The sequence below is a fragment of the Xenopus laevis genome, chromosome 5S (genome assembly GCF_017654675.1).
Source record: "Xenopus laevis strain J_2021 chromosome 5S, Xenopus_laevis_v10.1, whole genome shotgun sequence".
Lineage (NCBI taxonomy): Eukaryota > Metazoa > Chordata > Amphibia > Anura > Pipidae > Xenopus > Xenopus laevis.
In genome coordinates this window covers 13,762,946-13,789,472 of record NC_054380.1, presented here as the reverse complement: position 1 = coordinate 13,789,472, position 26,527 = coordinate 13,762,946, and positions in this window count along the sequence as shown.

Here is a 26,527-nt window from a genome sequence, read left to right as displayed (position 1 = left end):
ATATTTCTTGTCGGTTTTTTTTGGTTCATGATCTTTACCGGAAAGGTCTTGTGAACTTGCGTTACTTTATGAACTTGCCCCAACTGCCGAACGTGCTTATTACTGGAATCGCCCATAATTGATTGTTCCAGAAATTATGAAATAATAAAAATGTATGTTCTATTGGCCCCAGCTGCCACCTGGCACAGACTTTCAAGAAATTCTACATACGACTCCATGAGGACATTAAAATGACATAAGTCCCCTGCTGCAGAGAGTGCCAGCTACACACATGGCAGCATGTACATCACGTACTCCATACAATTCTGTAATAGCTTATAACTAGTGATGGGTGAATTTGTCCCGTTTCGCTGAAAAATTTGCAAATTTCCAGCGAAATGCAAATTTTGACACCGGGGTCATTTCGAGAGGCAACATTTTTTAAGTGGAATTCGCTGACAAAATTTTGCGGCAAATTCGCAAATTTATTAGCTGGCGTGGAAATTTAATGCAAATTTGCCCCTGCCAAATGAATTTGCCCATCACTACTTATAACTGGGTCTTCAAGGAACAGATAAATTGGGTTCTGTAGTACAGAGCTGAGGATTATTCTAGTCCAGTAAACCCATAAAATACAGTCGAATGTCTGCTTATTATACTTGGACTAGACCTGAAAATGCTCTGCTGACACCCCTATAGTATGTGGACCCTCATGTAGTATGTGGGCACTCCTGTTTAAGCCACACCCATGATTGCCAACACAGGTATCACTTAAGGTTGCCTCCTGTCCGGATGGGGGACAACCCTGTATTTGGAAGGACTGTCTGTGTGAAACCTTCCTGTCTGGATTTCCAAATTAGGAAATCCAGACAGGACTTAAAAATAATGAAATGGCGATCAGCCAATCACTGATCGCCACATCATCAGTCCCACCCTGATGTCACCAGTCCCACCCCTGACATCACAGGTTCATGTTTTTGGGCCCCAGAAAAGTTGGCAACCCTAGTATCACTATATTTATCAAGGGTGGAAGTGAAAATTCAATTTTTCAAATTTGAATTTTCCAGTTTTTTCAAGTGGAATTCAACTAGGGAATAATTAAAAATAATTTTTTAGAAAATTCAAATTGGATTTCAATCCAATTCGAATTCGACTATTCGCCACCTTAAACCTGTCTAATTGCTGTATTAGCCTATGGGGGTTGTCCTGGGATCAATTTGGAGTTGTTTGCAGCCTTCCTGAAAATCCATTTTTTTTCCGTGAATCGTGGGAATTCGCCGCAAATTCGAGCCTGGCAAATAAATTCGCCCATCACTAGTGGAGATACAATACGGTCTCTAAATTTATTTGAGGTATATTGGATCCTCACTCTTACTACACAATTTCCCCCAGGGTCTCAATACCAGATTGGATATTTCTCATTTTACTTGAAATAGTTTTTTTACTTTTTCCTTTTTTCCCTTTTTGGATCTTAAATTATTTTGTAAATGGAAATTTGACTTTGTTTTTTTTTCTGTTTTCTTATATACTTTGGAACATCGATTATATATTATGAGTGCCCATTACCAGGTACTTTGAGATAATATCAGTCATTTACCAACAGAGGGCGCTGTATTATGTACTTATATATATATATTTATATATGGACACTCTAGATACTGTTCTTTTAAAGCTATGATTAAGGGCGGAAATATGCTGCATGCTTTTTTAATGTGAATAAATAAAGATATTTGTTTTTAAATAACCAATTGATGTTGCCTAGCTCCATTCCAATCAGATCAGATCAGAGTGCGCCTCTTCCCTCTGAAGATTTTTTTTTGCAAGGAGGCCTGATGCACTCTAGTTATACCGTGTAGGCTGTCACTCATTTCTCCTTTAAGGCACATATTTTTCACCTCAACCTTAATGGAAAATAAATATTGAGCAAATTCCGAGACTCCTAGCAGCAATAAATGATCCAATGGCAGTAAAAAAAAAGTGCTGTCTATGTTGATAAGCGATTTTAGGGACCCAAATACAAAAATTTCTTTATCAGAAATAGAGAGAAATAAAGGGCCCCTGGATCACTATAACAGGAACATGTCTTTCTCTAGACACCTCGGAGAAGAAAATGGGATTTTATGGCTCTAGCATTAAGTGCTACAGGATAAGACTACCGGATATTTAAACATATATAATCCTATTTTCATTTTAAGGTGTTAGGTTCCCTTTCATGACCTTGAATTGGGTGTTGACAGCACTGTCAGAACTTTTGCAGGTGACACAAAATCATGCAAAGTAATAACCTGCAATGCGGGATAATTATTACCTGCAAAATAATGTTGGATACAATGAGCAACAACAGAACGGACAAGACTTAATACAGAAAAACAACATTGCGCATTTTAAGTGATTTCAGACTTCAGAGGGCAAATTAATAGATTGACAATGTTTTAAAGGTAAGAGATGTAACACATCTAAAAATTTATCATAATAACTTGCTGCTCCTTTAATCCAGACATTCGGGTCAACATTCGCAAGCGAAATCAGATTTCATGAAAATGTCTTCAGGAGCTTTTCAATATACAGGTATGGGACCCGTTATCTGGAAAGCTGTTATCCAGAAAGCTCCAAATCACGGAAAGGCCGTCTCCCATCAGACTCCATTTTATCCAAATAATCCATATTTTTTAAAATGATTTCCTTTTTCTCTGTACTAATAAAATAGTGGCTTGTACTTGATCCAAACTAAGATATAATTAATCCTTATTGGAAGAAAAACCAGCCTATTATATATTATGCCCCTATCTAGTGATACCAATCCCTAGTGATGGGTCAATCTGTCCCGTTTCGCCGAAAAATTAGCAAAATGGGCATCAAAATAATTTTGATACGCGTGGCAATTTTTTAGGGATGCACCGAATCCACTATTTTGGATTCGGCCGAACCCCCAAATCCTTCACAAAGGATTCGGCCGAATACCGAACCGAATCTGAATCCTAATTTGCATATGCAAATTAGGGGTGGGATGGGGAAAACATTTTTTACTTCCTTGTTTTGCGTCAAAAAGTCACGCGATTTCCCTCTGAATAATTTTGACGCTCGACAATTTTTATGCATGCGACAATTTTGACCGACAACAATTTTTTTTTGATGCAGCGGATTTTTCACCGCAGTTTTGTGAAAACATTCAACCACCGGCAAAACAAGGAAATTCGCTGCAAATCCATGCCTGCCGAATTTATTCGCCCATCACTACCAATCCCCATCTCCAGTGTCGGACTGGCCCACTGGGATATCACGAAAAGTCCCAGTGGGCCCAGATGCCAGCGGGCCCTCCTGCTGCTAAACATTTGGCCTATTTAATGGCCATTCCATATTTCTATGAGAACAAAGAGGCTAAATAGATGGAATAATAGAGTATAGTATATAAAGAAAAAAACTAGGAGAATAGAGGTTGAGTGAGGAGAGGAAGCATAATAAAACTGCGGGTAAGCCCCTTGTCAAAGGTTTTTGGGTGGGCCCCTGGTGTCCTAGTCAGGCACTGTAACAAACAAGGGAAAGTTGTGCTCACCACTATTTTTTAAAACCATTAGGCGGGGGTGCAATGAGGCTGTGACCACAAAATACATATAGTCAAATACAAGAGTCCTCTGCACTCAACCCATTATCAATATATTTAAGACAGCGACATTTTGTGCATACTGCTACTAAAAAATGCCTTACCCTTTAAACAAAACAGGGATTGTTTAGTAGCAGTATGCACAAAATGTCGCTGTCTTAAATATATTGATAATGGGTTGAGTGCAGAGGACTCTTGTATTTGTCTATATGTATTTTGTGGTCACAGCCTCATTGCACCCCCGCCTAATGGTTTTAAAAAATAGTGGTGAGCACAACTTTCCCTTGTTTGTTATAGTTATACAGGAGCAGTGACCAGCTCCATGTTGTAGCTCCCATCCTTCCCAGCTATAGTCAGGTGATCCCACTGGTGTCTAATAAAAGGGCAGCCAAGTATGGAGGTTTACTTTGAAAGCAGCAAGTTAAGTTGCAGGTAATACCTAGTCCCTTTGTAAAATGTATAATGAAGCAATAGAATTCTTAATGAATCAGATAAAATTGAGCATAGGACTGGCCAGATATGGGATGACTTTGACGTAGTTGGCCAGCTTAAATATATTGCAATATATGGACAAACAATCCCTGTTTTGTTTAAAGGGTAAGGCATTTTTTAGTAGCAGTATGCACAAAATGTCGCTGTCTTAAATATATTGATAATGGGTTGAGTGCAGAGGACTCTTGTATTTGACTAGTCAGGCACTGCCCATCTCTGTAAGAAAATTAGAGCAGGCAGTAACCTTTCCAACACTTTCCTATGTATTAGGAACCTATCTTGTGCTACCAATCCCTTTTTATGCACAAAAATAATTCCTCACTCATTTCCCCAATTACTGACTAGTAAATATGAGGACGAATCTCTTAGGATTAACTGTATAAAAATCAGGATATTGAGATTGGGTTTTGACAATTTCTGTATCATTTTATGGAGCATGTTGGTTAGGTAATGGACTTGATTGAGCCCAGGGAATATGGTTTTTACATAAAATGCATACATATTACAAGTATGGGACCTTTTATCCAGAATGCTCGGGAACTGGGGTTTTCCGGATAAGGTATCTTTTCGTAATTTGGATCTTCATACCTTACTAGAAAAACATGTGAACATTAAATAAACCCAAATAGGCTGGTTTTGCTTCCAATAAGGATTAATTATATCTTAGTTGGGATCAAGTACAAGCTACTGTTTTATTATTACAGAGAAAAAGGAAATCAATTAAAAAAATGTGGATTATTTGTGTAAAATGGAGTCTATTGGAGCTTTCTGGATAATGGGTTTCTGGATAACGCATCCCATACCTGTACTAGCAAACCGTTGGTAGTTTGATCTCATTTCATCATCAAATTCCCAAAAGGATTTTTTAGCCTCCCACTTCTTGTTAGGGTGGTAGAACAAATCACATCTCTATCTGGGCAATTTATCAGCAGTGGTGGAATTACAAACTATTCTGAGCTTGTCTGCTTGACATTTTCTATAAATATTTAGTCATTGTTAGTTTTACTCACGCTTAGTTAAATGTAATTCTGGGTTTTTTTACTCACCCTCCCTCTTTTTTTAACTGCTCCATTACCTCTTTGATGGAGGCCGGAGGAAAGCAAAAAGTTTTGAGTGCCTTCTTGCAGTTTGTTTTTCAATTAGCTAATGATGGAGTGAAAAAAGAGAGTCACAATAGTTACATAGATATTGCTGCTTTTTTCTCTTTGTACGGTACATTTATTGAAACTCATCCTATCATTCCCAGTGCAGCAGGCGAGATATAGCTTAGCCTTACAATCCATTATAAATAACAAGAGTTTATATAAACAAGCTGCTGTGTAGCCATGGGGGCAGCCATTCATAGCTGAAAAAAAAGAAAAGTCACAGGATACACAGCAGATAACAGATAAGCTTTGTAGTATACAATGGGATTCTTCAGAGCTTATCTGTTCTGTACTGTGTATCCTGTGATTTATATAAACTGTATATCCTGTGCTTGAATGGCTGTCCCCATGGCTACACAGCAGCTTGTTTACACTATAGTAGTACTTATCTGTTATCTACTGTGTATCCTGTGCTTGAATGGCTGCCCCCATGGCTACACAGCAGCTTGTTTATTTAAACTATAGTAGTACTTATCTGTTATCTACTGTGTATCCTGTGCTTGAATGGCTGCCCCCATGGCTGCACAGCAGCTTGTTTATATAAACTATAGTAGTACTTATCTGCTATCTACTGTGTATCCTGTGCTTGAATGGCTGCCCCATGGCTACACAACAGCTTGTTCATATAAACTATAGTAGTACTTATCTGTTATCTACTGTGTATCCTGTGCTTGAATGGCTGCCCCCATGGCTACACAGCAGCTTGTTTATATAAACTATAGTAGTACTTATCTGTATCTACTGTGTATCCTTTGTCAATTGACTTTAACGCCAGCATAAAAATTGAGGCAGCCATCAAATTCGACTTTGTCGCAAATTTTTCGCGTTTCGTGAATTTTGCTCCAAATTCGCAAATTTTACGCCGAATCGAATAGCCATAAATTCGCTCATCACTGGTAAACATTAAATAAACCCAATAGACTGGTTTGCTTCCAATCTTATTTTGGATCAAGTACAAGCTACTGTTTTATTATTACAGAGAATTTTTTTTTAAAATATTTGGATAATTTGGATAAAATAGAGTCTATGTGAGAGGGCCATTCCTTAATTTGCAGCTTTCTGGATAACGGGTTTCTGGATAGTGGATTTCATCACCTACAGATATTATCATTCCAGATACCCCAGCGGTTGGGACATTTACAAAGCAGATAGCGAAATTACAAACTAAATAAAGATATAAAAATAAATATATAAAAGACACAGCCCCATGTTTATAAACAGTCAAGCAGAACTCGAGTCTGTTTCATATTCAGTGTTCCATACATAAAATATGTTTTAAAAAATTCACTAAAAATTTATCACATTTAATGGATATTTAAAATATTTGTAAATGCCTAAAATTATAGGTTTGAGGTCAACAATGGAATTAAAATTAAATTAAGGAAGTTTCATTGAATTTTTCAGTTTTTTTTAATCATAAAAATGAAAGGAAGAAAAAACAACTGCTACTTTTGGATCATTGCTCGTTGCAGCCTTATTGTTTCTTACAGTCAATCTGGGATTATCGGCGAAAGCTGGAAATGGCAGTTGTTTATAGAAGTGAGGTTGGGAGCCTGGAGTCATGTTACTACTGCATACACTGATAAATATTAGTGATGGACCGAATCCACTATTTGGGATTTAGCCGAATCCCAGAATCCTTCGTGAAAATTTGGCTGAATACCGAACCAAATCAAAATCATAATTTGCATATGCAAATTAGGGGCAGAAAATGAAAAAGTGGGAATTTCTTTTTTACTTCCTTATTTTTGTGATGAAAAGTCATGTGAATTCCCTTCCCGTCCCTAATTTGCATATGCAAATTATTATTTGGATTCAGTTCAGACAAGCACAAGGATTCGGCCAAATCCAAATCCTGGCCAAATCCTGAACCGAATCGTGGATTCGGTGCATCCCTAATAAATATGCATTTTCCTTCGCTTTGGTAGATTGTTGCTGATTAGTGATGGGCGAATAAAGTCGCCTGGCACGAATTCGCAGTGAATTTCCGTGTTTCAATGCCGGCGAATAAATTTTTTGGACGCGTATACGAAAAGTCGCTTGCGTCAAAATCAGCGTGAGTCAACACTATTTGGACGCCCATTGACTTTAACGCCAGCGTTAGCTGGGACGCGGACGTCAACTTCCGATTTTCATGATTTTTCATAAAAATGTACGATTTTCACGATTTTTTCGTGAAAATGTCTGAATTTCACTATTTTTCCGTGAATATGTCCGAATTTCACCCTTTTTTCGTGAAACTTTCCGATTTCACGTTTTTACCGCAAATTTTTCGCTGTTTTCGGGAGACATTCGCCCATCACTGATTGGGAGTGAGCTGCAGTGATTGGCTTAAAAGCACAAATGCTATGATAACCTCTGCCTGCAGGTAATTCATTCTGCTCATAAAAAAAAGATTTTTCCTTTAGTGGATTATTGAAGTCGAAAGATGAATCGCTTTTGCATCAACCCCTTTTCTTCATTCCAGAAAGACTTTTCTTACCCTTCCTGTAAATTAAACTGAGCACAAAAGAGAACCATAATAAAGATTTCAATTATTTCTGTTATCCCGGGATCTTTCGCAGACTACATCAGTGATTCTTGGGCAATGTATGGAATGCTCTGTTTGTATATAGTCATTAATATAATGAAACCGTTTTAACGCATGACAGAGGTGCAAATCATTTTGGCATTAGTCTATGCAGAGCAAAACAGAATATGGTATTCGTATCCCAACCTCTGAACTTTTAGCTTGATCTATTACTGCTCTCTAAATAAGGGCACATTAAATGCTCGGTAATGAGTTTTCAGCAATGTAATCACCTCAAACTAATGGAGACACTGTCTATTCAGGTTCAGTTAAAAAAAAAAAGTGAACAATTTAACTGAAATTAAGGGGTCTATTTATTAACATTGAATTTTTTTTTTTTACAAATTTGCAATATTTTTAAATTTCTTTAAAACTCTAAGGGGCAGATTTATCAAGGGTCAAATTGAAAATTCAAAGTAAAAAAAAATCTAATTTCAAGCTATTTTGTGTACTTCAACTAGGGAATAGTCCAATTATATTCAAATTTGAAAAAAAAATCTAAAATTCGAATATCAAAATTTATCAAGTACTGTCTCTTTGAAAATTCTACTTTGACCCTTGGCCATCTAAAACCTGCCAAATTGCTGTTTTAGCCTATGAGGGACCTCCTAGAACCCATCTGGAGTCAATTGGTGGACTCTGAAAAATCAAAGTTTTTTTTTTAAAATACTTTGAATCAAATTCGAACGAATTCAACCATACTTCGATTCGATCGATCGAATACAGCCTATTCACCCGCAAAAAAAAAACGTTTATTTTTTATTAAATTTAGGTTGGTCTTTTTTCATTTGAATTTCGAAGTTATGGGAGTTCAAAAAAACTTGATAAATCTGCCCCTCAGAGGGGGTTATTTACCAAACTCTGAAAATTTCTCACTATTAAAAGCAAACCACCCAATTCCCATGGACTTATTTACTGTATTTATGAATACATTTTCACGAAAAAATATGGTGCGGGAAAAGACTCGATACAATTGTGAACAAATCTGAATCCTGTGATTTTTTTTCCGCGATTTGACGCCCAAAAACTCTGGTTTTTTTCCAGATAATAGCCTGAAAACCACAAATTATTCAGTGCAGATAGGGAAATCTGCCATTGACTTCTACATGACCTCAGCAGGTTTGAGTTGGAGTCCTTTTTTATTTAGACTTTTAGCTGCATCAGGGTTTAATAAATCACAAAACATTTTAATTTTGTTTTTCTACAAAAAAAAATGGTGTTTAACCCTTTAAAACTCAGACCAGAAAAAAAACCGACTTTAGTAAATAACCCTGCGTAGGTAATTTTTGAGAAATGATGTTTTCCTGAAAGATCTTCTTTTCTCAGTCTTTTCCAGCCAAAGAGCTTAGCTTCCATTTTTTTGTTTCTTGTTTTTGAGTGTATCTGAGGCAAATTTATTTCTCAAGGCAATTTAATTATTATTTTAATTTTTTTTTAAATTTCAATGTTGAAATTTTTCAAATCATGCCAAAAACAACCGATCACATTTTTTTTTAGATTTACTTGCGCATGCATGTTGCAAGATAGGAAAATATGTAGAAAGATAATGATGCGGCGAAATATCAGGAGAATAATAAAACTTGTGTTTGCTGAGAAAAAAAAAAGATTGATTGCGACTCGTTCTTATAAAATCTTGACAAGTTGGCAAAAAAATGCTGGGTTTAGTAAATGTTCTGAAATAAAATATAGCTTTATTTTGTGTCCAGTAAGTACACAGAGTTCCATAACCCCCTCCCAATTTAGCACATTATCCTTCTAGAGAGAGAGTCATTATGATTTATGCAGTAAGTGATTTGGATATACTTTTCACCGGCTTTAGAGAATTCATCATTTTTGGTCTCTGTCTGGAAAAACTCCACTTACTCTCCTTCTAAATAAAATGAATGTATTCCAGTATGACCTGAGGAATTAATGAGATTTTTGCTGTCTTCCTTTCCTGTGGAGGGTCAAGTAAATCATATATTGGCCGTAACACCCGAATTGTATTTATTTTTTTGCTTTACTGACTCCATGTATAATGATAAGACATTTTCAAGATCCTTTGAAATACAACATCAGTAACACTCTCCTACCATGAGCTGGGCTATATTTCACACACACAGTTCCTCTTCCCCTGCAGATACTTTCTTTAATGGAGTCAGTAATTGCTGATAAATGGATTCTTGGTGGAGTCATCTGGTGGATGACGATGATGGAATCTATTTAAATTCTCATTTGCTATAAACTGATATATTACTGGAGACAATGGGGCTCAATTATATATAAAGCAGAATGACTCACACAGTGAATATATTTGCCCTGTTCTTGGTTATATTTATTAAGCTGGATAAGAATGGTGTACTTAGGGGCAGATTTACTAAGGTTCAAATGGTAAGTTTGAATTTTTTTGGCCAAAACTCTCAATTTTGAATTTAAAACCACCAACTCGAATTTGAATTCAAATGTGAGATTTATCAGACCTCGACCCTGGAGACAGTTATAATTTAATACTCGACACTTAAAACCTGCCGAATTCACGTAGAAGTCCAATGGCAGAGGTCCATGGATTTATTTGAAGATGTTAATTGCCTTCCGGACATTCAAGGTTTTTTTTTTAAGAGGAAAACTTGATTCGAATTTGATTCGCATTTTCAGGTCGTTCCTATCTTACAGAATGTTACACGTTTTTTCATAAATAGCCTCCCATTCGAGTTGTGAGTATATTCGAATTAGTTAAAACAAATTCAAATTTCCAAAATTCGACCTTTGATAAATAACGCCCATAAACTTTGGGTGAACTTAGGAGCATAAGTTATAAAGCATATGTCTTATTCCCAAAGTTTACACTATCTGTACCAGTCCCACATTTTGGGAATCCCGACCATAAGAGTTGATATGGAAAAACATTTGCTTAGAACATCTCCCAGAAATCAGCTTAATGAGCAGCTCTACATAATATAGATTTATTTTTGTCCTTAAAGCTTAGTTCTCTGCGAATGGGAATTGTCTTTTGTTCCTTCTATTGTTGCAAGGGTTCTATGTGCAGATAATATTGTAGGGGATGTAATTGTTTGCAGCTGTGAAAAGGAATATAAAATGTGTAATAACTTTACATTATAGCTCATTATTGTCCTTCTCTCTGCCGTCAAAATAGCATTGTATGGACTTTACTATTAATTGTGGTTAAATACAGTCTCTGGTAGGGATTGAGTTTATCAAATCACACCGAGAGTTTATGCATATTGGTTTATTTGCAACATTGTGCTTTATGGACCTGCAGAGCCATGGGCAATATAAATAAGAGGCTTAATCCCCAAAAACAATTAGAATTCACATTTGAATGTCCTATTATATTGTAGAGAGAACAGATGTGTTGGCTTGTATTACTTCTTATATGCAAAGTAACTTTATTTAGCGCTGCTAAGCTAAACTCACCATTATTATAATGTTTATATAGTGTTGACATAAAATGCATCATTTTATACGAAATATACTTCTATTTACATCATTTCCTGCCCTAAAAGAGCTTACTATCTAATTTTCCTGTTGCAGAGCCAATATCCTACCTACCAGCAACTTTTCAGATTATTAAAGGAAACCTAAGCAACTATTTATCTTAAAGGGTATGTAAAGGCAAACAAATAAAATCCAATTTTTACTTTCTTTAATGAAAAAGAAACTTATCTCCAATATACTTTAGTTTAAAAATTTGTACCGTTTTTATAAGAAACCTGACTGTATGCAGTGAAATTCTCCCTTCATTTACTGCTTTGGATAGGAATTGTCAGATGGTCCCTAACTGCTGAGCAGGGAAACAATCATACTTATGAACAGCAGGGGGAGCCCTCGCCTTACATCCCAGCCATGCAGAACTCAAGCTGCTTTGTTTATGACGATCCCTAAGCAGCCCAGACCACACTGAGCATGTGCACAGTCTTAGTCTTGCAAAGGTGTATAACTAAGTTACAAGATGGTGACCCCCTGTAGCCAACTTTAAAAGCATAAATTATTTGTTTGATTAGGCTTGTGGTGCAGTAATTTCATGTTTATATTTAGTGTACAAAATACAGCATTTCTAGCCTTATTCTATTTTAGACATTACCTGCTTTTTAAACCTACCTTCTTGTTCAGGATCACTGACCCCAGAAACCAATTGAATCCTGAGATTGTTATTGTCAGTTCTATAACTTAAAAATGCATTCTAAATGGTATATTTTTTCACAGGGTCAACATTTTGTTGCTTAAAAATAAGAAATAAATGTCATATCAATTCTGGTTTTAGCTCATATATGGGAAATTATTAATGATTTCTGGAATCGGGGTAGGACTCAGGGCTGCTGTCTCAGGGCCCCCATGCTGCAAAGCCCCCTCTGGGCCCACAAGAGCCGGGACCCACCGGGTTTTTTTTGTCGTGTCCTGATCTGGAAAACATAAATGTAGGGCACTCTTGTGACTAAAGCTGGGTATACATGTATAGGGGTGCTCATTTGGTGAGGTTGCAAACAAGTGGTCTTTTATTGATGTGCACAGGGGTCAGCAACCTTTACTATCAGAAGAAACATTTTGCCCCCTCTTCCACTAAAGAAAAATAGTCTGGAGCCGCAAAACATAACACAGTTTATAAACTTTTAAAAAAAAAAACAGAATACAACAAACAAATATGCAGTGTGCATGTGCAGGCCTATTTTGAAATAAATGAAACACTGAATAGCCCTATTAAATACTAATGTTCTCATCTGTTTAAAGGCGAGGGCTATAGACGTAATTAAAATATGCATCACATCCACGTCTATAGCCCTCGCACCTGCTGCAGCTGAACTCTGGAGGCTTCTCTCTTGTTTTGAGTGTGTGACCGCGGTAAGGACCATAAGGAATCATCTTGCTTCTGCACGGTTTTGCCTGGGATGTCTATGCAGGCCTCGCAACCTGCTGGCGGCATCTTGAGTATGCGACAGCGGTAAGCTAACGGTTACCTTACCACGGTCGCACACTCAAGAAGCCGCCAGCAGGTGCGAGGGCTCTATAAACGATGCGTCAGACAAAGCCGCAAGACTGAGCCACAGCAAGCAGGATGAAGAGCCGCATGAGGCTCCGGAGCCGCGGGTTGCCTACCCCTGCCCTAGCAGGTTCTCCTCATGGATAATGTCCAGTGCAACAACACAAGTTAAACAGGACACTGGGAGTAATGAACTAACAGAAGCAAAGTCTCAAGTTTCCTATAGCAACTAACCAGCAGTTAGCATTTATAGACTTAGCAGTTTACAAAAGTAAAAGGAAACATCTGTTTGCCACGCATTAAAGAACGTAGGCCATTTTTCTCCATCATTCTCACTTGCCTGGAGTCCGTGAAGCTTTGGTTATGTTCAGTAACTCGCCTGCTATTTCTTTTATTTCAATGTTATTTCATGTTTGTTTAACAGAAACGTTAAAGTCCATTTCCTAATTACGTTTATGCGTTTAATGTGCTTTGCTGGTATCAAAACAGCTGAGTTACTTCAGGACTCTTCAGGCTAATATTAAATAAACACCAGTCACTGTGAATTTAATCACATTTATGTTTGCCGTTTCCTAAAAATGGATTCAGGCTAAAAGATGATGGACTCTGAATGTTTTTAGTGGATGGAGATGTTTCAGACTGAGCCTCCTGTCCGGTTCATGTTACAGCTCGCAGTCACTGTAGGCCAGAGATTTATATTTTATCATTATGAGTTGGGTTAGGTTAGTTTTAGGTAAAACAGATGTGTTTTCTCACCCCGTGTTGCACAGGCATTAAAACAAATTTACTGCATGTGTCAAGGTTAAAAATCATTTTGAAAAAACGCATTTTGAAATATTTACAGAATTTAATAGCTGGATTTTCAGAGATGTCAACAAACTCCATGAATTAACGATCCAGTCCTGGAAGTCTAAAAACCTTATTCCATCTTACCATTTCAATTACAGATCGGAATAACGACTTAGAAACGCCGGGACCAGATCATAGGATTCCCTGATTACGCAGACGCTGATCAAGTTAATTTTCCAGAGTTTTTATTAAAAGGGCAACGTTTTTTCTATATGAAAAGTCTATATAGTCCTTACCCCCTTCAGTGCCATAGATTTTACTTTTTATGGCATATTGAAAAAAACTTCTATACATTCTCCCCCTGTCCACCAAATAAACCAGGGGCCCCCAACTTTTTTAAACAGTGAGCCACATTCAAATGTAAAAAATGTTGGGGTGCAAAATATGGGCTGTCATTGGTTATTTGGTAGCCCCAGATTTACAAATCGGGCATCCCTAGGCTGGCTCCGCTCATCGACCCCCCCCTCCACTTCCCCATTCCCCTCCCCTTCCCCAATCCCCTCCCCTTCCTGTGCGCAAGCAGGACATCAGGTCTGGAACAACACTGGAGACTGGTGAGTAGGAGATTTTGAAATCTCCCACATGTCTCCAATGCCTGTAACTAATTTGAATGCGACTGGGTGGTATGCTGTCCCTAAAATTCTGCCACCGAAGGTTCGGGCCTGGGTAGCCCCATGTGGACTGCGAGTAGATCTAGTTGGCAGTAAACCAGTCTTTATGCCTCCACTTATTGCCTATAAGTCTAGAATTTAAAACTGAGCACCTACTTTGACGCTCCTGATAGCAACACCAAAGGGGTTGATGGCTCAGAAACCGCTGGTTGGGAATCACTGCAATAGACTATGAAGTGTAGGTACAGTGCATTTTATGGGTGGGCCTGAGATTTGTAGACTTGCTGCCAGTGTATCCCGGGCACCCTTAGGCTATGGGCGACTTCCAGTGAGGTTACATTTTACCTTACTGCCTCTCAGTCCAGATCACTGATTGTTTCTTGAACACAGACCAACCAGGTTGGAATACATTGCAGTTGTGTTGCTTCTTCAACAATAACTTGTTTATCGAACATAAGCAGCATTTCAAATTCACAAGAATCAGACAGTAGAATCTACACACACAACGCAATCAGTGTAAACCTCCACACTATGTGATTTATCCCCAGAACTAGGGATCCCACCGGGTATTTTTGTCACGATTGGCACACACCATACCCAGAATTAAAGTCAAGCTCCAGGTCGCAGCTAACTCTTCTAACTACAGCAGCAGCCTTTGGCTTTGGGAGGAGCCCTCAGTAGGGATGGGTGAATTTGACCAGTTTCTTTTCGGCAAAAATTTGCCGTTGATGAAACGTTGCTGACGCCCATTGAAGTCTATGGGTGTAAAAATGGTTTTGATGTCACGCTTCTTTTTTTTTTTGACGCACAACGCCATACAAATCTATGGGCGTCATTTCCGTGGCGAAACAAGGCGAAACATAGGGCCCATCCCTAGCCCTCAGCTATACAGATGCCACCAGGACTTAGTGTGAGAGGAAAGGATAAGAGTTCTGGGTGAGCAAAGGGGCCAAATCGTAGCAGATAGAAAGACAGGAGGAAACACAAGTTTAGCAGAAACAATGGTTCAAAAAGCGTAGTAGGAGGGAGGCAATGGTCAGTCCAGGCAAAGATCAAACAATTAACAAACAGAGAGTTCACTCCTGGGGCAAACGAAGAGGCTGCGGGTGTCCCTGCAATGACAGCATTGGGCATCCCCATCGCTGTCCCACTAGAGCACTGTGTAATCTTACAATCTTGCTCCTTGGCACTTTCCCTGTTCCTGAGCTCACCCATTCATGCCCGTGCCTGGCTGCTTGATCACAGCATGGGTGCTAACCCCAACTACTCTCCTTGTTGGAGCCAGAAAACTGCTCACTTAAAACACTATCTCTAACTTTCTCTCCAAGAGCAACTATTACTATTATCACTAACTAAAATTGTCCCTAACCAGGGCCTGTCAACTTCTCAGACCCAGTCCTGTACCCACCACTCCGCAATATGGGATCCAAAGAAAGAGCCCTGAGCACTTATGTTCTCTCCCTTTTATATTCTTAAATACTGCCATCTAATGGGCAAACAATCAACCAGATCAAATTACTGATAACCCTATGAAATGGCCTAGGGTGAAACAAAGGACCACCTTAGGTGTCCAAACCAAAAGGGGAAATGCCTGAGCAAAATATGCCTAACTCTCAGGGTCTACATATGCACAAATTGTTTACTAGGTACTAAAGGTGCTGGGATTCAGTTTAAGGGGCATGGCACACAACACATATGGCATTGCCTTTAGAGAATAGCACAGTTTGACTTATATGTAAAACCCATTTATTAAGTTGTTATAAACTTATTCATATTTTGGTGCATATTTAGGAACAGTGAAATATAACTTATTTCTTTCCTTGTTACCCTGGAGTGTCCCTAAAATATAAATATAAATTATTCACAATATATACTAAATATATATACACATCTGCAAGTGATCTTTGTTAAAGCCCAGTGTAAGTAAATGAACTATAAATCTCTGCAGCATGTTTACAGTGTGTATCACTAACCCCAGTAACCCAGAAGCGCCTATAAAAATAAAAACAGAAGACTGATCAAGTTTAATTGTCAATTTCCTTATCTAAATCAATAATTCAGAGTGGTTGCAAGCATTCCAGTGGCTCTTATCTTGGAGTATCGCTTTCTCAGAGACTAATTGCCTAATTTGTTGAATTTAAATAAAGGACTCAGTTCCAGATGTGCTTTCCCTTTCCCTTAACTTGGCTGATGTGCAACAGTATTGTTAGAAAATAAGTGTGTGCCTTCATAGGGGAGTCAATGAATGTTCAGCAATATGATTAAGGGATCTATTATCCCCAAACCCATAATCTATTTTGCTCTAAAATACAGCCATGCCATTTCCAAATGTGAGCTCTTTAAACTTGACAATAACCAAACTAACACATATCCAGTGGCGGAACTATAGAGGAAGCAGACCCCGCAGTCGCAGTGGGGCCCGGGGCCCAGCCGATCTCTTACCTGCAGCAGGGAAGCAGAGCGTGTTAGCACGGGACAGATAGTGGGCAGAGTGGGCGGAGTCTGGGCAGGAAGTGGACTGAGGCGGGAAGTGGGCGGAAGGATGGGGATCTGAGTGCACTGGGCCCCTCTGAAGATTTTTTTGCAGGGGGGCCATGCTGATTAGTGATGTGCAAATTTGGGGTGTTTCAACGAAAAATTTGCGAAATTTGCAAAACGCCGAAAAATTTGCGTCCATTTTCTTTGATGTGAATTCAGCCCTGCCCAATAAATTCGCCCATCTCTAATGCTGATTCTAAAACAATTCCATGGGTTTTTTTTTAACACTGACTTATTTTAGGAACCTTAAACTTGGGGTTTAACACCCTGTAACCACAAGATCCTTTTATAAACTCCCTCTCAGACTTCCATGAATATCACATTATTTCATATTATGTATTTCTAGCCACTTAATAAATACGAAGGAGAGACTTCAGAAACCACTCAAGACCAACATCTGGTGGACCTTTAGATAAGTCCCTACTTGTGTGGAACATGGGGAGGCCCATTTATTGAAAGTCGAATTTTAGTGGTATTGGAGGTTTTCAAAACCACAATTAAACTTTAAAACCATAAAGACCCAAATATAAAAAGTGTGAATGAAAAAAGTGCTGAACGATCCAAAAAAATAAATAAATACAAATGTCTGTAAAACCTCTAAAAATTTGAGTTTTTGGGACAATTACAAGTGAAAAAAACCACCCGAAAAACCTCTAAAAGTCTGAATGGTTTAAAAAAAGTTCCAATAGGATCAGGGCAGCTCCCATTGACTTCTGTAGGACCTCTTACTTGGAGATGTTTTGAATTAGAGTTTTTCATGGTTTTTAACATTTTTTTAGAGAAAAAAAAACCAAATTTGTAGAGTAAAAATAAGATTCCTGAAAAAATCAGTGATTATTGTCAGTAAATAGGCCCCTTGGGGTCATTTATCAACACTGGTCAAATTTGCCCATGGGCAGTAACCTATGGCAACCAATTTAACTGTTGCATTCATTGTTCTACCAGCAGCTGCTATGGGTTACTGCCCTGTTTAAAAATGAGCCCCACTGAGTCCAATTTAACAGTGTATGAAGGTCAAACTTCACTTGTGGGATGAAACAAGTTTGAAGCTTGTTCTGTTAGCATGATATAAAAGAAACAAATCACTCATTTACTAGCACAAGTCACAACACTTGGTGCAAAAATCGCCAGCATTCACTTAAAGGCAAGGAAAATCATTAAAAATGCTTACCATCTTCTACATCAAATGCAGCAGCCAGGATACTTCTTGCTGAGCAATACATCAGGATCTTCTTTCTTTCCTCTGGGCACTCACTTCAGTTTGGGTGGGCACATATATATATTTTATAAAATATTGCCCTTTTACATCTCTTGCCTTGAACCACCATTTTGTGATGGTCTGTGTGCTGCCTCAGAGATCACCTGACCAGAAATACTGCAGCTCTAACTGTAACAGGAAGAAGCAAAAAACAGAACTCTGTCTGTTAATTGGCTCAAGTGACCTAACACATATGGTTTGTTTGTGTGCACAGTGAATCCTACAATCCCAGGGGGCGGCCCTTATTTTTTAAAATGGCAATTTTCTAGTTATGATTACCCAATGGCACATACTACTAAAAAAGTATATTATTATGAAAATGGTTTATTTACATGAAGCAGGGTTTTACATATGAGCTGTTTTATGCAATATCTTTTTGTAGAGACCTACATTGTTTGAGGGGTATAGTTTTCCTTTAAGGGCTTGCACCTACTACAGATCCCCTATAATTGTTGTGTTATGTAGAAAAGTGAGCCAAAATTCATGTTTTTGTCTAGAATTTAGCACAAGGCATTGCCTGCTGGCCCAAGATAGTGGTCTTAAAGCGATACTGACATAAAAATCATAGAGGTGCTGCACAAATATTTTCCCACAGAGGAACAATTACCAGTGTCGGATGGTCGGCTTCATGAAGGTTCACTGGGCTGGAGGGGGGTGTTTGGAGGAAAATATTTAGCGCACAGCACCTCCTTGATACTGATACATTTCTATGATTTTTATAGGAACATGTCAGCATCACTTTAAGGCAGGTGGCAGTTTTGAGTGGATTTCCTAGTCAGGGCCGGATCTCCTCTTTTGCCGCCCCTGAGCCACCTGGGTCCTCGCGTCCGCTCACCAGGGGACAGGCTGGGCTCAATCTGTACCTCCAAAGATTCCACAGATTTAACAGTTTCTCTGTACTTGACAGTCTTACAGCTACTCGTGCTGGCTCTGTTCAGCCCTCTGGGAGACCCCGTACATTTGGCTCCAAAGTCAGGCACACCCAAGGATGCACTGGGGTGCCCAGCCAATCGGATCGCTCTCCAGCCTGTAACTGGGCTGGATGATGTCACAGGCAGAAAAACAGGGGAAGGATTCCTCTTGTCCCCTACATTCACACTGTATAACATTTTTTTCAGGGTACAGTCGTGTGTGCCAGGTGCCTGCTGGCCCAAGATAGTGGGCTTAAGGCAGGTGGCAGTTTCGGGTGGATTTCCTAGTTGATCCCAAAATTTTTTCAGGGTAAGACTGTGTGTGCCAGGTGCCTGCTGGCCCAAGATAGCAGGTTTAATGCAGATGGCAGTTTTGGTGGATTTCCTGGTTAATGCTGTGTGCTCCGGCACATCAGTGATTTAACAAATGGATGAAACTTTGCACCCGTTGAACACACTGTATAATTTTTTTTCAGGGTACGATGCCAGATGCTTCACTTAATCCCACTTCATCCCAATACAGCAGAATATTACACGATCCCCAATTATACCAACGTATACAACTGTAATACACGGAGCATTGATTTCTCAGTTTTCTTACAGGGTCCATTGATGGATGAAGCTCTTAAGCATTAAAAGATCATCATATTTATCCACGTCTACAAACACAGTAATTTATTGGCTCGGAACACAAGGCTGTATTAAAATATGGTTTATTAGTAATCACGCTTGAAACCGTAGATGTTTTATGGCTTTGCCTTTCACTTTGAAGATGCATTTAAAAAAATATATTGCTGCCATCAAGCAAATATATTTAAAAAAAAAAAAAAACGAAAATACATATTTCTGTTTTGTTTTATAGGAAAAGCAGACGCTCGCCTGTTTAATTTATATCCACGTCTGGTGTAATAGAGATGTTGTGCAGTATGAATAAAGTTGCGAGCAGGAAAGTGCTCTTCAGCATTTCACCAGACCCTAAATATACTTCCCTGGCCCCACAAGAAAAGATGAATCCAGACAGTATTTAAAATATTTATGGCCGTGCATGCAAAACACAGAAAAGCTGTGATTACTCATGATAACCACATTTTTTTTTTTTGGGTTATTACAGAAATTCAGAATCACTTGCACAGAGTGCAGCGAGACAGATCTTGTCTCCGTCCAATCGATGGGCAGAAATATATTTCACTGAAGAAGTGAACGACCTGGTTTCCACTTTAAGTGACCCCTTTTTGTAGGTGATGACAAGACCTATTTTTCTTGTAACCACATGAATCCGACCCGTTTCTCAGAGATGGCTTTTTAAGTTACAAATAAATGGGTTTCTTCACCAAAGAAACCATATTAAAAATAAATTACTCAGTAGATTCCTGTAAATGTTCACAGTACATGACCATAATTGCAGCAGACTATATAAAAATAGGGTAGTCTTTATGGAGAACTGAAACAAGTTTTACAGTTGGCCGATGTCTATATTTGGTTGAAAGCACCTATGGGTGGGGATATTTCTGCACCACAATTTCACTGGGATTTCAGCAGAAGTAACTGCTCCATTCTATAAATAAAGATTCCATGTAAATGAGCATCTCTATCTATCTATCATCTATCTATCTATCTATCATCTATCTATCAATCATCTATCTATCTATCTATCTGTCTATCTGCCTATCATCTATCTATCTATCTATCTATCTATCTATCTATCTATCTATCTATCATCTATCTATCTATCTATCTATCTATCTATCTATCTATCTTTCTATCTATCTGTCATCTCTATCTGTCATCTCTATCTGTCATATCTATCTATCTATCTATCTATCTGTCTGTCTGTCTGTCTGTCTGTCTGTCTGTCTGTCTGTCTGTCTGTCTGTCTGTCTGTCTGTCTATCTATCTATCTATCTATCTATCTTTCTTTCTATCTATCTGTCATCTCTATCTGTCATATCTATCTATCTATCTATTTATCTATCTTCTATCATCAATCTATCTATCTATCTATCTATCTATCTATCTATCTATCTATCTATCTATCTATCTATCTATCTATCTATCTATCTATCTATCTATCTTTCTATCTATCTTTCTATCTATCTTTCTATCTATATGCCATCTCTATCTGTCATCTCTATCTGTCTGTCTGTCTGTCTGTCTATCTATCTATTTATCTATCTTATATCTATCTATCTATCTATCTATCTATCTATCTATCTATCTATCTATCTATCTATCTGCCATCTCTATCTGTCATATCTATCTATCTATCTATCTATCTATCTATCTATCTATCTATCTATGATTTATCTATCTATCCTCTATATCTATCTATCTATCTATCATTTATCTATCTATCCTCTATATCTATCTATTTAAAAGCTGATCCCAAACCAGCCTGCGACCTGCAGAAGGTGTACAGGAGTCAGCCTGAACCTACTCGTCCAAAGAGTACCGCTGGTATTGGGCCAGCCCTCAAGCCACTATTGTGTATATAGTATAGTTGTTTCACTACTCTTTACACTTTAATAGTTAGATGTACTCCAGGGTAATGCAGGTAACGTTCTTTTTTGAGTGGATATTTGCTGCCCCTGGAAAAACAATGCCTGGGGTGAGGTTCTATCATTAGCTTATGTAAAATGCCCTTCATCATTAATATCCCACCTCTATCAAGCCCCAAAGCTGTACCAAATACACACAGAACTGTAAACATTAAAGCTAAAGTAGAGTGCTATGTATTTATTATTATTATTGCAACAGAACTCTTACTCTATGCATAGTCATCATCAAACTGCACATTTCCCATAAATAACTTCCCACCAAACACTCTTGGTCTCTAACTTCAGCCCCAAGTGAAGAATCTCTTAAAATGTATAAATCCCTAATGCATTTACTGTTTTCATCACCAAATCTTATAAGAAAATAAATCTTGAGGGTCAGATTAATCTCTTAATGTCTTAATATCTAAGTTTCACATCATTTTCTAAAAGGGTTGAACAGAGGCAGGTACATTCGTCCACAATAGGTTCTTCAATTTGGTTCTCAAACGTCAGCCTGGAGACCTCAGTTGATGTCTGAAAAAGAACATTGCCGCAGGTGGCCTTGGCCATTGATGCTTCAGATATAAGTTTTTAGAGGCAAGACATCTGTTCTGGATGATTGAAAATAATTATAGCCTTTTGCAAGCCAAATGAGCAACGTTTGACAAAACCCACTGTCTTTCCATGCCAAAACCTCTTGGAAAAATTACCCAACACAGCAAATACACAGGTTTCAAAGTTACACAGAAATAAGTCACTTCCCCATGGTGATAGAGCCACATTAAAGTGCCTCAAACGCCCACTCAGTTGCGCTTACGATTCCAGGGGTGGGTAGCAGAACATTAATAACGTGTTACATGGATTTAGCATCACCCACAAATAAGCATGTGAAATCAAGCATACTCTTGCTAAAACTTCACATTGAGTTTCAACTTTTTTTTATGTTTTACTATTTTTTTCAATTTCAGGAAATAATCTTGAGAACTTGAGAATCAAGCAGGATAGTGTCATTCTGCAACACTTTTTTTTACCAAAATAAAAACGGTTTGGTATGATGTAGTATTAAAGAGAGACTTCAAGATTGGCATTGCCCCAGCTCTCACCAACTATTGCTGTTTATTGCTACTAAAAATTAGATGACATATAGATGACACGTCTAGCCAGTGGCTCTAGAATATGGTCTGGGAAGACTCCTGCTCATGGCAAAATAAATATACTGTTCAGAAAGTCCTTTTACTGAGAATGTTCCTCATGCAACTATTATTCACATGACAGTGACATATCAGTAGAGATATTTAAATTTTAAAATTCAAATTATTTTATAAATCAAATTATTTTTAAATTGGGGAAAAAATTGAGAAAAACTTGAATCGGAACGCCTCAATCGTGGGAAGAAAAACTTCATTGCCATGGGCTAAGATCACATTGTTCTGTTCATTTTTAAAAATGTGACCTTTTTAACAAAAATATTGTAAAATAGCTTGACTGTTGAAAATACACCACCCAGTGACATCGTAGAAGCTCTCCACCTTTTTAATTAGATTTTCAAGTGATAAAACTTGAAAATTTTAGTTTGGAATACTTCATTTTTTAAATTATTTCGGGGGGGGGGGGTTGGCCCGATGTGAGAACATTTTCATTAAAGGGGAACTCCACAAAAACATAAGCTTTTTGAGAAGTAAACATAATTTTAAGCAACTTTGCAATATACATCATTAAAAAAATATGCAGACTTTTCATGATTTGTAATGGTTTCTGACAGTTCCATAAGCCTAACCCTCTGCTCTCCTGCTGATCTGTTTGACTACTTTGCTGAGCTGGCAGACTACTGTTACTTTGTATCAACAGCCACCTATCCTCAGCCTGCATCCTCCAAACCCCATTATTCCCTGCACATGTGATTTCAATAAGGAAAGGAACATCCCAGTGCAGTGCATTGTGGGTTATATAGTTCCTGCATGCTGTCTGTAAGCTGTGGAGAAGTTGTTACTATTTGTAACATCAGTGTTTAATCCCTCCTTCCCTACCAGGATTTCAAATGATGCAGAAAGAGAAGAACTGTTAACCATAGAATAGAAAATGGTATTTATTCATACTTTTTGAAAAAACAGGTAACTGTGATGGGTATATTAGGGGTTTCTGTGTCTTTATCAAATTTTGGTTTGGAAGCTGGAGTTCCCCTTTAAAAGTAATAAGTTAAAATAGGTTAACATGTAATGGATATCAACTGCACCTCACTTTTATAAACTGTCTTTAATGCACTTTGAATATTTGGTGGTTAATAGGTTTCTAAACGATTAACTTAATTTTGCTTTAATATTTAGGGGGATAATTATTACAACTCCTATTACAAAGTTGGGAAAAGTTGGGTCAAAATCGTGCAACAATTTGAATTGTGTGTCTTTTTCTATTTTGTCGCTGAAAAACCATGACTTTTGCAGATTTTTCAGAGTCTAAATATGACTCCTAGGCTATGTCTACCCTTTATAAAGGCTTTTAGGCACAAAGCTAAAGCATTTCCTGAAAGAAGAGCTGAATTTGACAAAATATCAGAAATATTCTTTCCACGAATCCCCAGCTGGTGATCACCAGTCTGTCACTGATTTCATTATCCATGGTCAGAATGACCAGCAACAGCGAGTGTGTGTCAGTCTGGATTATTGCATTCCTATGACATATCATCTTGTTTTAGAATTATGTTACCATAGATGACTCAATAATTACATGGCGGGTGCTCAACTGCACTATTCACATTACATTCCGCCTCTTAGGGAGCTTGAACTCGACATCTTATCAGCTGTTGCCTCATAAATACTGCTAACTATAATGCTGTGACATTAATATGACAACATTTTCATTGAAACAGCAGAAATGTGGCAGATCATCGGGTGACAATGCAGTGAGGTAACGTGTGAGTCATTGGCTTCAATTAGTGAGCGGATGAAATATGAAGAATAAAAACCTCCAAAGCACAAAGACACTCCCCCTCTGCAATGCTGATAATTTGGACTCTATAATAGAGGGTATAAGATTTCATAATGTATCACAACTAATACTAATCCTGAATGAAGTTCCCAGCTGAAGGAAGCTCCACCATGAATGATGCTACAAAATTACGTGTATGCTCAATTACTGATGCAAAAGCATACATACAGGTAGGGGACCTGGGGGGAATGCTTGGGACCTGGGGTTTTCCAGATAAACAATCTTTCCATAATTTGGATCTTCATGCTTTAAGTCAACTAGAAAATCATGTAAACATTAAAGGGCATGTAAAGGCATAAAAATAAAATGCCATTTTTACTTTCTTTAATGAAAAAGAAACCTATCTCCAATATATGTTAAAAAATGTGTACTGTTTTTATAAGAAACCTGACTGTATGCAGTGAAATTCTCCCTTCAATTACTGCTGTGAATAGGAATTGTCAGACGGTCCCTAACTACTGAGCAGGAAAAAATGCAGAACTCAAGCAGCTTTGTTTATGACGATCCCTAAGCAGCCCAAACCACACTGAGCATGTGCACAGTCTTAAGTCTTGCAAAGTTGTTTAACAAAGTTACAAGATGGTGAGCCACTGTAGCCAACTTTGAAAGCATAAATTATTTGTTTGATTAGGCTTGTGGTGCAGTAAGTTCATGTTTATATTTAGTATATAAAATACAGCATTTCTAGCCTTATTCTATTTTAGACTTTACATGCCTTTAAATAAACCCAATAGGCTGGTTTTGCTTCCATTAAGGATGAATTATATCTTAGTTGGGATCAAGTACATGGTAATGTTTTGATATTACAGAGAACAAGGGAAATCAATTTGAAACATTTTTTGGATAAAATTGAGTCTATGGGAGACAATCTTCCATAATTCTGGATAATGGGCTTCTGGGTAAAAGATCCCATACCTGTATATTTAGAAAATACATTGCAATAATAAAGCAAGAGTTGACCCCTTGTAGATCAATTACCTGATCCCCTGCCTGGTTCCTGATCCCTAGTCCCTGTCTGCTCCCAGTATGCTGTGGGTTTTTAGCAGTGATGGGCAAATAAATTCGCCAGACACAAATTCAATGCAAATTTCCACATTTCGCCTCAAGCTAATTAAATCGCAAAACTGCTTCGACAATTTGTCAATGAAAAATCTGCCGGGTCGAAAAAAAAAAAACGGGCTCTCGTCAAAATTGGCGTGCACATAAAAATTGTCTAAATTATTTGGACACCCATTGAATTTAATGCATTATATGGACCAAATAGTCGCAAGTATAAAAAATGTCACTTGGGTCAAAATTGACTTTGTTGCATTTCATTAACTTTTCACCTTTATGCGAATTTTGTGGTGAACGGCACAGATTTACCCATCACTAGTTTTCAGAGCAGCATTAATTTGAGGGTTTACTGGTATATTTAGGTGAACCTTTCTGATAAGGCTTACTTAGTTTTACCCTGTCCTTCTCCTTTAATTCATTTGGACAAAAAAAAGTCGCAAAAGACCATATTGGCGCTGAATGAAAAAAGTCGCTGTAAGAAAAAACACCCATGCTTTTGGAGTGAGAAAAAAAAATGTGACGCCTATTGACTTCAATGTGTTTTTCTGAAACAGGACAGATTCGCTCGTCACTAGCGATGGGGTTAAAATATAGGATACAAAAGAGCAAGCGTATCCCTGTAACATAAAGCCCAAACTGTATTATAAAACAATTCTAGGATTTTGTCTGCATTTTATTTATTTCTGCGGTTTGGATCTGAGCTGGAATAATACATTTTATGGGCTACTGCATAACTACAGCCAGTTATAATATCGCAATATATTCTCAGCAAAATATACCAAAATGTGTTTTTAATATCGAATGCAATCAACTAGGTATCACGCACGTGGGATTTCAGATACTGCCACAGATCAGTCTGCAGTGTTGACAGCGTGTTTAAATGCAATAAAAATTAGGTAAGGTCTACATTGTTTGTTACATTCGAAACCACAGCTGACCTTCTCCTTGACTTGCTTCTGAGGCTGATTTGGCAAAAGGTGAAGCGGTTTTCCTTCAATCAGAATTGATTTGAGATCTTTCCAGA